The sequence below is a fragment of the Trichechus manatus genome, unplaced genomic scaffold (genome assembly GCF_000243295.1).
Source record: "Trichechus manatus latirostris isolate Lorelei unplaced genomic scaffold, TriManLat1.0 scaffold00130, whole genome shotgun sequence".
Taxonomy (NCBI): Eukaryota; Metazoa; Chordata; class Mammalia; order Sirenia; family Trichechidae; genus Trichechus; species Trichechus manatus.
In genome coordinates, this window is record NW_004444066.1 from 397652 (window position 1) to 411502 (window position 13851).

Consider the following 13851-nt stretch of genomic DNA (forward strand, 5'->3'; position numbering starts at 1 on the left):
ACTTAAGTCTCAGTTAAGTCAGATTTGTGATTTGATTAACCCACCGAAGTTTTCTTTTGTTCAGAGTGCTAATAGGTGTAATGAGCTGAATGTCATCCATATTTGTGAAGAAACATCTCTTTTGGTCCTTTTTGGGAATAAGAGGCACTACTTAATGTTTGTTAATGACAGATGACTGTTTTGCCTTATTGCTTAACTTAATGTAGTGAAATAAAGCAGATGAAGCTTGAGTGTGTCTTTTGTTTGGGTTCATGAAGACTGAACTGACATGACTCAGAGTCAAGATGGAGGAAATCGAGAGCTGGTATATGAAAATCATTGGGGCATGCTGCTAAAACTTCATATCAGATTAGTTCACTAGAACATTATATAGGTAGATGTGGCTTGAGCTCTTTGTAAACATGTTCTCAGAACCGTTAGATAAATGCTATTTTGTTAGTTCTCTACCAGCTTTGATCTTGGGTCATTGCTACCCAAAGATATCCTTCCAAATATACAAAATAGTCCAGTCCGACAGGTAGCCACTCACCTTCATCTGTACCCATATGCTCTTCCCTCCTAGTACTCTAGGTGAATTGTTCATGCTCCTCCCATCTAAAGCCAGCACCACCACTTAATGTACTAGATTCCAACCTCATGCATATTCAAGGACATCACATCAGCAATTCATCCCTGCCTCTGCTGCCTCATAATTTTTCCCTTTTCTGAATCATTTCCATCAACATCCTTTGATTTTTTTCATCTTAAAAAAAAAATGACCTCATACCCTCTTCAGCTGTTTTCCCCCATTTACTTCTTTAATACAAAACTATCTCTGCCAACCAGCTCCCCTCTCTCTTCCCATTCTCACCTGAACAATTGCAGTTCTGCTGTCACCATTACCACATCACCAAAACTGCTCTTGTCAAGGTCACCAAAGATCTCCACACTGCCAAATACAACTGTCAAGTCTCAGTCTTTATCTACTTAACCTTCCAGTGGCATCTGACAGTTGACTCGCCCATCTCTTTGAAACTCTTCACTTAATTTCCAGGACACACTCCTGGTTTTCTTTCTACCATACTGGCAACTTTTCTTCCATATCCTTTGCAAATTCTTCTCCATCTCAACCCTGACATGTGCCAGGTCATGTTTTTACTGCTTCATTTCTCTCTGCACTCACTCTTAAAGATCTCACCCAGTTTTCAGGCCATCTCCCAAATTTAAATGCAAACTCAAAAATATTCTCTGAAAGTCCAAAACCGCAGTCTGAATTTTCCCTTACCACATCTGCCTCTCCTGTAGTTGTCCCGAACTAAATGGCAACTATATCCTTCCAGTTGCTCAGAACAAAGACCTTAGCACCACCCTTGATTCCTCTTACATATCACATCCAATAACTCAGCAAATCCTGTCAGCCCTACCTTCAAACTGACCACACTATCTCCACCATTACTATACTGGGCCAAGCCACGATCTTCTTCATAGACCCTTAGGTTATTAAAGTAGTATCCAAACTAGTTTCCCTGAAACCACCCTGATCTCGGCCCCCACTCTTTAGTCAGTTTTCTACTCAGCAGCCAGAGTGATTAAGTCATACCTCTTCTCTGCTTAAGACCCTTGGAAGGCTTCTTAGCTTGCTCAAGTGAGAAATAAAAAGTCCTTACCATAGCTTATGAGGTACATGATCTGAGACCCACCCCTTAACCTCCACCTCCCAAAATTCGTGTATTCTTACCCTCATGCTCCACCCCAGTCACACTAGCCTCTTCGCTGTTCCTGAAACATCCAGGCAGACTCCTTCTCAGGGCCTTTGCACTGTCCGTTCCCTCTGCCTGGAAACCTCTTCTCCCAGATACATGCATAGCACACACCCTCACCACATTTCAGGTCTTTACTCAAAGGATTCCTTCTTAGGTCCAGTCTCAGTATCTACTTAACCTTCTCTAACTTTATTTAATGGGGCCCTGGTGGCACAATGGTTAAGAGCTGGGCTGCTAACCAAAAGGTCAGCAGTTTGAATCCACCAGCTGCTCCTTGGAAACCCTATGGGCAGTTTTACTCTGTCCTGTAGGGTCGCTATGAGTCAGAATCGACTCGACAGCAACAGGTTTTTTTCAACCCTATTTAATGTTGCAAACTCCCGTCCTCTAAACACATTCTCCATCCCTCTTCTTTTCTTCATTGTTTTCCATAGGACTAATCATCTAATATACTATATGCTTGTTTATTTTCTAACTGATACTGGAATATAAGCTCCGTTAGACCAGAGGTTTTTTTTTTTCTTTTTTTAATTGCAGTATTTGCAGAGTGTAGAGCAGTGTCCGGCAGATAGTAGACACATCCAATACAATAAATAAAGTAATATCATCCTTTTCCTTATTTATATAGCTTTTGCTTTTTGATCTTTTTAATATAATAGGCTCCTGAGAGGGAGTTTGCCTGGGCTGTTTCAGGAACAGCCAGGAGGCTAGTGTGGCTGAGATGCAGTGAGCGTAGGGGGGAAGAGTAGTAGATGAATTTGGGGAAGTGGAGGTAAGGGGTGGGTCTCATATATGTATCTATGGTGATGCAGCAGTTAAACGCTTGGCTGCTAACCGAAAGGTCAGTGGTGTGAACCTACTAGCCGCTCTGTGGGAGAAGGATGTGGCTGGCAGTCTGCTTCCGTAAAGATTACAGCCTTGGAAACCCTAGGGGGCAGGTCTGCTCTGTCCTCTAGGGTCCTATGGGTTAGAATCAACTTGATGGCAAACGAGTTATACTAAAAAGATAAAAGATACCTATACACATGTGCTGCTTTTTGTCATAAGCCAAATGTCTTCATATCTGTTTTGTGTTTTCTTGCTGTGGTGTTTTCTCTACCTAGAATATTCCTTCCTCTCTCTGCACCTCTTCCAGAATTACTTTCCTGTTCCTGTCTCTCCCTGCCTGCCACCCAGATACAATCTTAATCCATAGCACTGTACCTCTGCAGGGCATTTACCTCTCTTGTATTATGAGGTTGTGTATGTGTGCGGCCCCCGCACTGGACTGCATACTCCGAGAGCCAAGTCCAGTCCTCTTTGTCATCTGGTTCTCCTCAACTCCATTCCAAGGGCAGCCTGAATCAAACTTAAAAACTCAGAGCTAAATCACTTGCTCAGTTGTAGCTCATAACTTTATCCTCATTTTCTGGTGCTCCAGCATTACAGTGTAGTGAAATACACCTCACTGCATGGGATACAAGGTATTTAAGTGTTAAATGAAAGTGACATTAAATAACAGAATCACATGATGAAAAAGTTGTTTCCTTCTTAGGTTTTATTTTGTTTTGCTGCCCTTCTGGGTAAATCAAGGAGAAAGTATCCATACTATTATGTTTCTGATATCTAACACTTCCTCAATTTTTTTAACATAGACTTGTGGCTCAGAGCCTTTGGCAAGCAACAGTAGGTATTTACTAAATAACACTGTTTCATTTCCATTGTATTTTTTAAGGCTACATCTAAGCAGTGTAAAAAGGGAGTGAGGGCGGTGTCTGACCTGCTCTGACTTCACAAGGGGGAAGGAGAATCAAGATCAGCAGCCCAAGGCTGATTCCTATGAGGCGGAGGTCGTAATTTCTCCTCTCTCTGCCGATTTTGACACCAACTGTCCCTCCCACGGCACTCTCTACTTCTCTGCTGGCTTCTATAATTCATTGTGATGGCCACACACAACTCACAGACAATACTTGTGATTATGGGGTTTATTAGGGAAGTAACAGGTCACAATTTAGATTCAGGAACGCTTAGGATACAGTTCTATCAGGACAGCCTCTTCCCAGCCATGCCGCTGGCACACCTCTCTGGCCCTCGGCCTCTGCCCTACTCAGGCAAATGTTACAAAGCTCTTTTAGCTCTGCCGATAAGTGCCCAGAGGCACTCAGCTTTTTTGCTCCATGGGCCAGGAAGCCCACCACACTGTCTCCTTCTGGACTCTTCTGCCGGTCTCTCTCGCTACCGCCTCTCGGTCTCCTGATTCCAGAAGCTTCTCAGCCCAGGACTCCAGGTCCAAAGGACGCGCTCTTGGCTGTTCTTCCCTGGTGGTGGTAGGATCCTCTCTTTCCCGCCTCTGGGATAGCTCATTTCAAGCCCAGTGGGATGACAAAACCCCTTGTTAGGGTTCCATATACCTTATTAGCATGGTCCCACCGAATCATTTGGTGGGAGTTATAAGACCATGGTGAGAAAGGCCACACAAAAGCATTCCATTGCATTGCACCATGTGATACTAATTTTTCATTTATAGTAGTGATGGAAATTTTCCTTTTAAATTTAAGTAAAATAAGTTGCCTTAGGAGTTCTGCTTCTGCCTATGATGTAGACATCTGGAGACAGTGTCATTCCCACTCTTAGCAACAAGTAAAAGTGGACAAATGACAAATAATTTTTTTTGATCCATCAGAGAGTTGACGTTGCAAGGCAGTCAAATAGCCTCAATTTCAAGGAGGGACAGAATCTTTCAAGGAGAGAAGAGAGGTGTAGATTGGCTCACTGGTAGCCGAGCATGGGAGGAAGAGGTGCTGGCCATCATACAAGCAGGTAAGAAGAAAGCAACTAAAATATTAAAGAATTGCTAAGGGCCAAGTTTGGATTCACATGACAGTATAGAACCCTTGGGAGCCCAAGGCACAAGGGGAGTTTGCATGCACTCACAAGCTCTTTTCCAAAACCTCCACCAAGTGTTCATGAGAAAGACTGAGGTGGGCTGACAGCTCTAAAGAGCTTCCTTTGGTTTGGAGGCATGCAGGAAATTCTGTTTCCTTGCACAGGCCCTTCTCACATAAGAAGCAAAAAGCCCTTAGCCACTGGGGGAGTGACAGAAAGAAGGGACAAGATTTAGCCCTGAGCCAGGACTCTATACCAATACCATTAAAGGCCCTAGTTGTGCAATGGTTAAGCACTCAGCTGCTAAATGAAAGGTCGATGGCTGGAACCCACCAGCCACTCCACTGGAGAAAAGACCTGGTGATCTGCTCTCATAAAGATTACAGCCTAGGAAACCCTATGGGGCAGCTCTTTTCTGTCCTGTAGGGTGGCTATGAGTCAGAATTGACTCAACGGCACACACAACAGTAACTACTGAGGGAAGGGCAAGAAACTGTCCCCCACAAGACCATCCACAGATACAAGGCAGAATTTGGCTGCCACGGGGAGGAGGAGCAAGAATGTTGAGAAAAGCCCCATTCCCAAGGGCCAGGTAAAGACTGAAGGAGAGAACCTCCCTCCCACTCTCCCACTACCAGTCTAACAAACAGCTAGTAACAAGTATCAGCTGCTGGGGGGTGGGTGGTTGTTGCTGTTGCGTGCTGCCGAGTTGATTCTGACTCAGAGTAACCCCATGTGACAGTAGAATTTCCCCTTAGGGTTTTCTTGGCTGTGATCTTTACGGAAGCAGAATGCCAGGTAAGGGCATGGAAAGAGACTTACCACTATAGTGCTGGCTTGCAGGACAGCTGAAAGCTAAGGATGAAACATGAACACTTGAGAAAAGTTCTTCAGCACCTCAGCCCAACCTAAAGCACAAAATAATAGTAGAGTATGTGAAACTGTGGTGCACTGAAGGTAACCATAGCAACAACAAAACTCAAACCCAGCTCAGTTCCTAATGAGATTGACCAATCCCCACACAAATGGCTGGACAGAAGCAGCTTGCCCATTTCCAGGCATTAATACTATTTACTTTAGTCTCTACTCTTATATAATGACTGGAACTCAGTCACAAATTATGAGACACAAGCAAGAAGACCCAACCTATTTTCCATAGACAAAGCAATCAGCAGGACTATATACAGATTATGACCCAGATGTTAGAAATATCAGACTTTAACTCTGATTAACATGTTAAAGAATCTGATTGAAAATATAAACAACATATATCAGCAGATTTCAGTAGAGAAGTAGAAACTATAAGAAAAAACCTTGAAGACAGCCATGGGTGGGGGGGAAATTACATAGGAACAAAGATAAGAATTACAGCAGACTTCTCATCAGAAATTTTACAAACTAGAATACAATAGAATGACAAGTTTACATTTCTGAAAGAAACAAAAGACCACTGTCAACCCAGAATTCTCTACCTAGTGAAAATATCTTTCAAAAATAAATGTGAAATTGAGACTTTTTCAGACAAATAAAATCTGAGATAATTCACTTTTGAGAGACCTATACTGTAAAACATTAAAGAAGAAAAAAAGTGCCTTAGGCAGAAAGAATATGATACCAGAAATAAACATGGATCTACACAAAAATAAATAAAGAGGTCTGCAACAATATACACCTCTCAGTAAACACTAGGACAAGTAGACTGATAATTAGGATGTAGAAGACCTGTACAATACTATGAACCAATTTCACCTTATTGACATTTATACAACATTCCAACTAACAACAGCAGAATGCACATTATTTTCAAGTGTATATGAAACATTCCCCAAGACAGACTACATTCTAGGCCATTAAAAAACTTAAATTCAAAGGAATTTAAATAAAAGTATGTTCTCTGACCAGAACAAAATTAAAGCTAGAAATCAACAATACAAATATTTAGGAAAATCTCCAAATATTTATAAATTAACATAGTGCTTCTAAATAATTCATAAGTCAAAAAAAGACAAGGGAAATTAGAAAATGTTTTAACTGAATAAATATGAAAAAAATCAAAATTTGTAAGATGTAGCTAAAAGTAGTGCTTAGAAGGAAACTTACAGTATTAAATGCTTAATCAGAAAAGAATATCTCAAATTAGTGTTCCATCTCAAGGAACTAGAAAAACAAGAGCAAATTAAACCCAAGGCAAGCAGTAGTGAGGAAATGATAAGCAGAAGAGCAGAAACAGATGAAGCTAAAAACAATAGAGAAAATAGATGAAATCAAAAGTTCTTTGAGAAGATGAATAAAATTTTTAAACCTCTAACCAAACTGTCCAGGAACAAGAGAAAGAAGGCATAGTTACCAATATCAGAAATGAAAGTATGGTCATCACTACAGATCTTACACATTCCAAAAGAATAAGAGAATATTAAGAACAACTTTATGCCAGTACATTTGCAAAGTTAGATGAAATGGACAATTCGTTGAAAGACACAGTTTAACATAGTTCACTCACTAAGAAATAGATAACACAGATAGTCTTATACTAAATTGAATTTGTGGTAAAAAAACTTCCCCCAAAAGAAAACTACGGGCCCAGATGTCTTCACTGGTGTATTCTACCAAACATTTAGGAAAGAAATAATATCAACTCTATGCAAAATCTTCCAGAACATTGAAAAGGCGGAAATACTTCCCAACACAATCTATGAAGCCAGCATTACCCTGATACTAAAACCAGAGAAAGCCATTACAAGAAAACTACAAACCAATATCCTACATGATCATAGATGCAAAAATCCTCAACAAAATATTAGCAGATCAAATCCAACAATATGTAAAAAGGATAAAATCATGGTCAAATGGAGTTTATCGTGGGAATGTGAAGTTGATTTAATACTCAAAAACCAATTCGTTTAATTCACCATACCAACCAACCAAAGAAAAGCAATACAATCACCTCAACAGATGCCCAAAAAAGCATTTGACAAAAATCAATATCTAGTCATCATTAAAACTCTCCGCAAACAAGGAATTAAAATGAATTTCTTCAGATAAAGGGCACCAACAAAAACTCACAATGGAATGGTGAAAGACTGAATCAGGAACAACGCAAGGATGTCCGCTATCACCACTCCTATCCAGCATTGTAGTGGAGGTCTTAGCAACTGCAATATATCAAAAAAAAAAAAAAAAAAAAAAAGACATAGAGAAAGGAAAGGAAGAAATAAAACTTTCTTTAAAGATGACACGATTGTCTACTAGAAAAATCTCAGAATTCACAAAAGATCCATTGTATTTCTATATTCTGTTGTTGTTGTTACGTGCCGTCAAGTCGGTTCCAACTCATAGCGACCCTATGTACAACAGAGCAAAACACTGCTCAGTCCTGCGCCATCCTCACAATCCTTGTTATGCTTGAGCCCATTGTTGCAGCCACTGTATCAATCCATTTCCTTAAAGGTCTTCCTCTTTTTCACTGACCCTCCACCAAGCATGATATCCTTCTCCAGGCACTGGTTCCTCCTGATGACATGTCCAAAGTATGTGAGACATGATCTCGCCATTCTTGCTTCTAGGGAGCACTCTGGCTGTACTTCTTCCAAGACAGATTTGTTCGTTCTCTTGGCAGTCCATGGTATATTCAATATTCTTCGCCAACACCATAATTCAAAGGCATCGATTCTTCTTCGGTCTTCCTTATTCTTGCCCAGCTTTCACATGCATATGAGGTGATTGAAAACACGATGGCTTTGGTCAGGTGCACTTTAGTCTTCAAGGTGACATCTTTGCTTTTTAACACTTTAAAGAGGTCTTTTGCAGCAGATTTGCCAATGCAGTATGTCGTTTGATTTCTTGACTGCTGCTTCCATGGGTGTTGATTGTGGATCTAAGTAAAATGAAATCCTTGACAACTTCAATCTTTTCTCCATTAATCATGATGTTGCTTACTGGTTCATTTGTGAGGATTTTTGTTTTCTTTATGTTGAGGTGTAATCCATACTGAAGGCTGTGGTCTTTGATTTTCATCAGTAAGTGCTTCAAGTCCTCTTCACTTTCAGCAAGCAAGGTTGTGTCATCTGCATAATGCAGCTTGTTAACGAGTCTTCCTCCAATCCTGATGCCCCATCTTCCTCATATAGTCCAGATTCTCGGATTATTTGCTCAGCATACAGACTGAATAACTATGGTGAAAGAATACAACACTGATACACAGCTTTCCTGATTTTAAACCACGCAGTATCCCCTTGTTCTGTTCAAACAACTGCCTCTTGATCTGTGTACAGGTTCCTCATGAGCACAATTAAGTGTACTGGAATTCCCATTCTTCAAAATGTTATCCATAATTTGTTAATGATCCAACAATTAAATGGCTTTGCATAGTCAATTAAACACAGGTAAACATCTTTCTGGTATTCTCTTCTTTCAGCCAGGATCCATCTGACATCAGCGATGATATCCCTCATTCCATGTCCTCTTCTGAATCCAGCTTGAATTTCTGACAGTTACTTGTTGATGTACTGCTGCAGCCACTTTTGAATAATCTTCAGCAAAATTGTACTTGTGTGTGATATTAATGATATTGTTCAATAATTTCCACATTCGGTTGGACCACCTTTCTTGGGAATAGGCATAAATATGGATCTCTTCCAGTCTGTTGGCCAGGTAGATGTCTTCCAAACTTCTTCGCATAGACGAGTGAGCACTTCCAGCGCAGCATCCATTTGTTGAAAACATTTCAATTGGTATTCCATCAATTCATGGAGTCTTGGTTTTCACCAATGACTTCAGTGCAGCTTGGACCTCTTCTTTTAGTACCATTGATTCCTGATAATATGCTACTTCCTGAAATGGTTGAATGTCGACCAGTTCTTTTTGGTATAGTGACTGTGTATTCCTTCCATCTTCTTTTGATGCTTCCTGCATCGTTTAATATTTTCCTCATAGAATCCTTCAGTATTGCAACTTGAGGCATGAAATTTTTTCTTCAGTTCTTTCAGCTTGAGAAATGCCAAGCATGTTCTTCCCTTGGTTTTCTATCTCCAGCTCTTTGCACGTCTTTATAATACTTTACTTTGTCTTCTCAAGCTGTCCTTTGAAATCTTTTGTTCAGCTTTTTTACTTCATCATTTTTTTCCATTTGCTTTAGCTACTTGACGTTGAAGAGCAAGTTTCAGAGTGTCTTCTGACATCCATTTTGGTCTTTTCTTTCTTTCCTGTCTTTTTAATGACCTCTTGCTTTCTTCATGTATGATGTCCTTGATGTCATCCCACAGTTCATCTGGTCTTTGGTCATTAGTGTTCAACATGTCAAATCTTTTCTTGAGATGGTCTCTAAATTCAGGTGGGATGTACCCAAGGCCATACTTTGGCTCTTGTGGACTTGTTCTAATTTTCTTCAGCTTCAACTTGAACTTGCATATGAGCAATTGATGGTCTGTTCTGAAGTCGGCCCCTGGCCGTGTTCTGATTAATAATATTGAGCTTTTCCATCATCTGTTTCCACAGACGTAGTCTATAGATTCCCGTGTATTCCATCTGGCAATGTTCACGTGTACAGTCGCTGTTTATGTTGTTGAAAAAAGGTATCCACAATGAAGAGCTCGCTGGTCTTGCAAAATTCTGTTATGGGATCTCTGGCATCATTTCTATCACCAAGGCCATATTTTCCAACTACCGATCCTTCTTCTTTGTTTCCAATTTTTCCATTTCAATCACCAGTGAGTATCAATGCATCCTGATTGCATGTTTGATCAATTTCAGACTGCAGAAGTTGGTAAAAATCTTCAATTTCTTAATCTTTGGCCTTAATGGTTGGTGCGTAAATTTGAATAACAGTCGTATTAACTGGTCTCCCTTGTAGGTGTATGGATATTATCCTATCACTAACAGCGTTGTACTTCTGGACAGATCTTGAAATGTTCTTTTTGACAATGAATGCAATGCCATTCCTCTTCAAGTTGTCATTCCTGGCATAGTAGACCATATGATTATCCAATTCAAAATGACCAGTACCAGTCCACTTCAGCTCACTAATGCCTAGGATATCAATGTTTATGGGTTCCATTTCATTTTTGATAATTTCCAGTTTTCCTAGACTCATACTTCATACATTCGACATTCTGATTATTAACGAATGTTTGCAGCTTTTTACTTCTCATTTTGAATTATGCCACATCAGCAAATGAAGGTCCCGAAAGCGTGACTCCATCCACGTCATTAAGGTTGACTCTACTTTGAGGAGGCAGCTCTTCCCTAGTCGTATTTTGAGTGCCTTCCAACCTGAGGGGCTCATCTTCTAGGTTTTGCTGACCAATGTCTGATGATGGCTTCTTATTCCCAAGTCTTCACTATGCCCTGATTGCTTCCAATTAGGATCCTAAATTCCTCTGGTCAGGTTTCCGGCTCCCATCAGGAGCGGTATCGGTAGCTGGTTTAACCTTGAAGGGCATCTGTTGAGAGGAGTTAGGGTCAGAGGAAGAGGGGACTTCAGAGACAGAGGGAAAAGGAAGTTCAGTCAGAAGAGACTTGGAATCAGGCAAGCAGGGCAAAGAGGAAGCAGGTAAGGTAAGCTAAAGAGGCAGAGGGGCAGTCAGTTTCTCACACATCAGGTCTACTAGTATTCTTTGAGAGGCAATTGATCACTCCCCTGAACATCTGGAGGCTTCCAAATACCAATCAAGGAATGCCACGTTTCTTGAGGGTTCCTCTGAGATGCTTTAACTTATCTATCTGGAAATTTGCCCATAATGGTCACAGTAGTTCTAGATTTTTCTTACTCAGTTTCATCCATTTTTAACCATAAAGTTTGCCAGCATTCCTTAGATCCCAGGATCCAGTGTCTTACCTGCAAGTAGCAGAAAGACCTGGATGAACCTAGTTCATCAAGAGGTCCAGACCCAGTCTGCCCTAGTCCTGAATAAAGCTCAAAGAACTCAAAATGCAAAAGGAGCCGAGTTCAGATCCGAGAAGAAACCTACTAGACAACCTCCACAAACAGCGCAGAGACAGAAAGCTGGAACAGTTTTGCTGGTACCAGCATCTACAACTCCAACTTCCACAGAGTCCTTGGGAGTCACAGGGGTCTCCTTCAGAATCCCATGTCTGACGCCAAAACTGTCAAAAGAAACTAAGTTGATAATAGATTAATCTATTAGATGAGGTTTATTTAGGCAGAAGATTCGAGAATCGGGTAGCAACAAACCACATACGGAAAGATAATCAGTAGTGACCAGCTTACACTGACAAAAGGAGAAAGCAAAAGAACCTTATTTCTGTTGGCTTATACAATTTACTATTGAAACACTGTCACAATTTCATTGGTCAGTGAGTGTGAAAGTGATGTCAGAATCTCATTGGTTAGTAAGGGTAGCCTGATTTACAGAAAAGCTAGCTTAAGTTTTGATTAAGACAAAGTCTTAGAGGTGTTGTCCACTTGACCACTGACATAATTTTGTCAACCACATTACTCTCCATTTTTATTTCATTTAGCAGTAGTTGGATGATAGGTTATGACAAAAAATTACGGAAGTGGTAACAGAATGCTTGAAATTTGAGAAATATTGGCAGAGTGGTTATGGATTGTTCTTAAAAAACACATGTGTTGATCCATAAGGCCCTTTTCATTTCAGAAGTTGGAAAAATAATATTAATGTCTTTGGATTCCTGGCTCCCTCATTTATTAGCTACATAACCAAGGGCAATTAATCTTCTAAACCTCAATGTCCTTTTCTTTCTTTTTTTAAAAATATTTTTATTTATTTTGTTGATGTCATTGAGAATGAAACAGCAAACCATACACCAACTCAATAGTTTCTACATGTACCATTTAGTAACACTGATTACATTCTTCGAGTTGTATAACCATTCTCACCCTCTTTTTCTGAGTTTTTCCTCCTCCATTAACATAAATTCACTGCCGCCTAAGGTTCCTAAGTAATCTTTCAAGTTGCTGTTGTCAGTTGGATCCCATATAGATAGTTCTTAAAATAGCATAATGCTCAAGGCAGACATTTACTAGTTAAGCTAAACTGTTTGGTTTTAAGAAGACTTTAGGGGATATTTTTGGTTTAACGTTTAAAGATTACCTCGGGCAATAGTTTCAGGGGTTCATCCAACCTTATGGCTCCAGGAAGCCTGGATTCCATGAAAATTTTAACTTCTGTCTGCATTTTCCCCCTTTTGATCAGGATTCTTCTATGGAATCTTTGATCAAAATGTTCAGCAGTGGTAGCTGGGCACCATCCAATTCTTCTGGTCTTGTGGCAAAGGAGGCAGTTGTTCGTGGAGGCAATTAGGCACACATTCCTCCTATTTCCTCCTCCTATTCCTGACTCCCCTTCCTCTGTTGCTCCAGGTGAACAGAGACCAATTGTTGTGCCTTGGATAGCTGCTTGCAAGGTTTTAAAACCCTAAACACTATGCATCAAACTAGGATGTAGAACAGAAGCATGAAACATGTTATTAAGCCAATTAAAGGGGATGTTCCATGAAACCATGACCTTAAACCTCCAAACCAAGAAATCAAATCCTATAAGCAACTTCAGCAGCTACTCTTTTTTTTTTTTTTTTGTAAATATATATATCACACAACTTTTCCAGTTCAACTTTTTACAGGTATACAACTTAGGGACAGCAATTAAATAATCAGCTGTGCAACCCTACCCTTAATCAAAGCGATAATTCCATCACTGTTAACCCCACTGCCCCCACTCCTTCCACCTCTGGTAACCACTAATAAACTTTGTTCTCTGTACATTTGCCTTTTCTTGTCTTTTCATATAAGTGAGATGTCCATTTGAATGTCTTCTTTTGTGTCCTTTTGTGATTGACTTACTTCACTCAGCATAATGTCTTTCAGCTCCATCCATATTGTAGCATGTATCAAGACTTCATTTCTCCTACTGGCTGAGTAGTATTCCATTGTATGTATGTACCACATTTTGTTTATTCATTCATCTGTTGATGGGCATTTAGGCTGTTTCCACCTTTTGGCTATTGTGAATAGTGCTGCAATGAACGTTGGTATACAAGTCCCTGTTTGTCTCTGTTTTCAAGTCTTTTGGGTATATACCTAGGAGTCAAACTGCTGAGTCATGTGGTAGTTCTATTTTTAGTTTTTTGAGGAACTGCCACACTGCTTTCCACAACATCTGTACCATTTTGGATTCCCACCAGCAGTGGGCAAGAGTTCTAATTTCCCCACATCCTTGCCAACATTTGTTATTTTCTGTTTGTTTTGTTTTTTTATCTTAGCCAC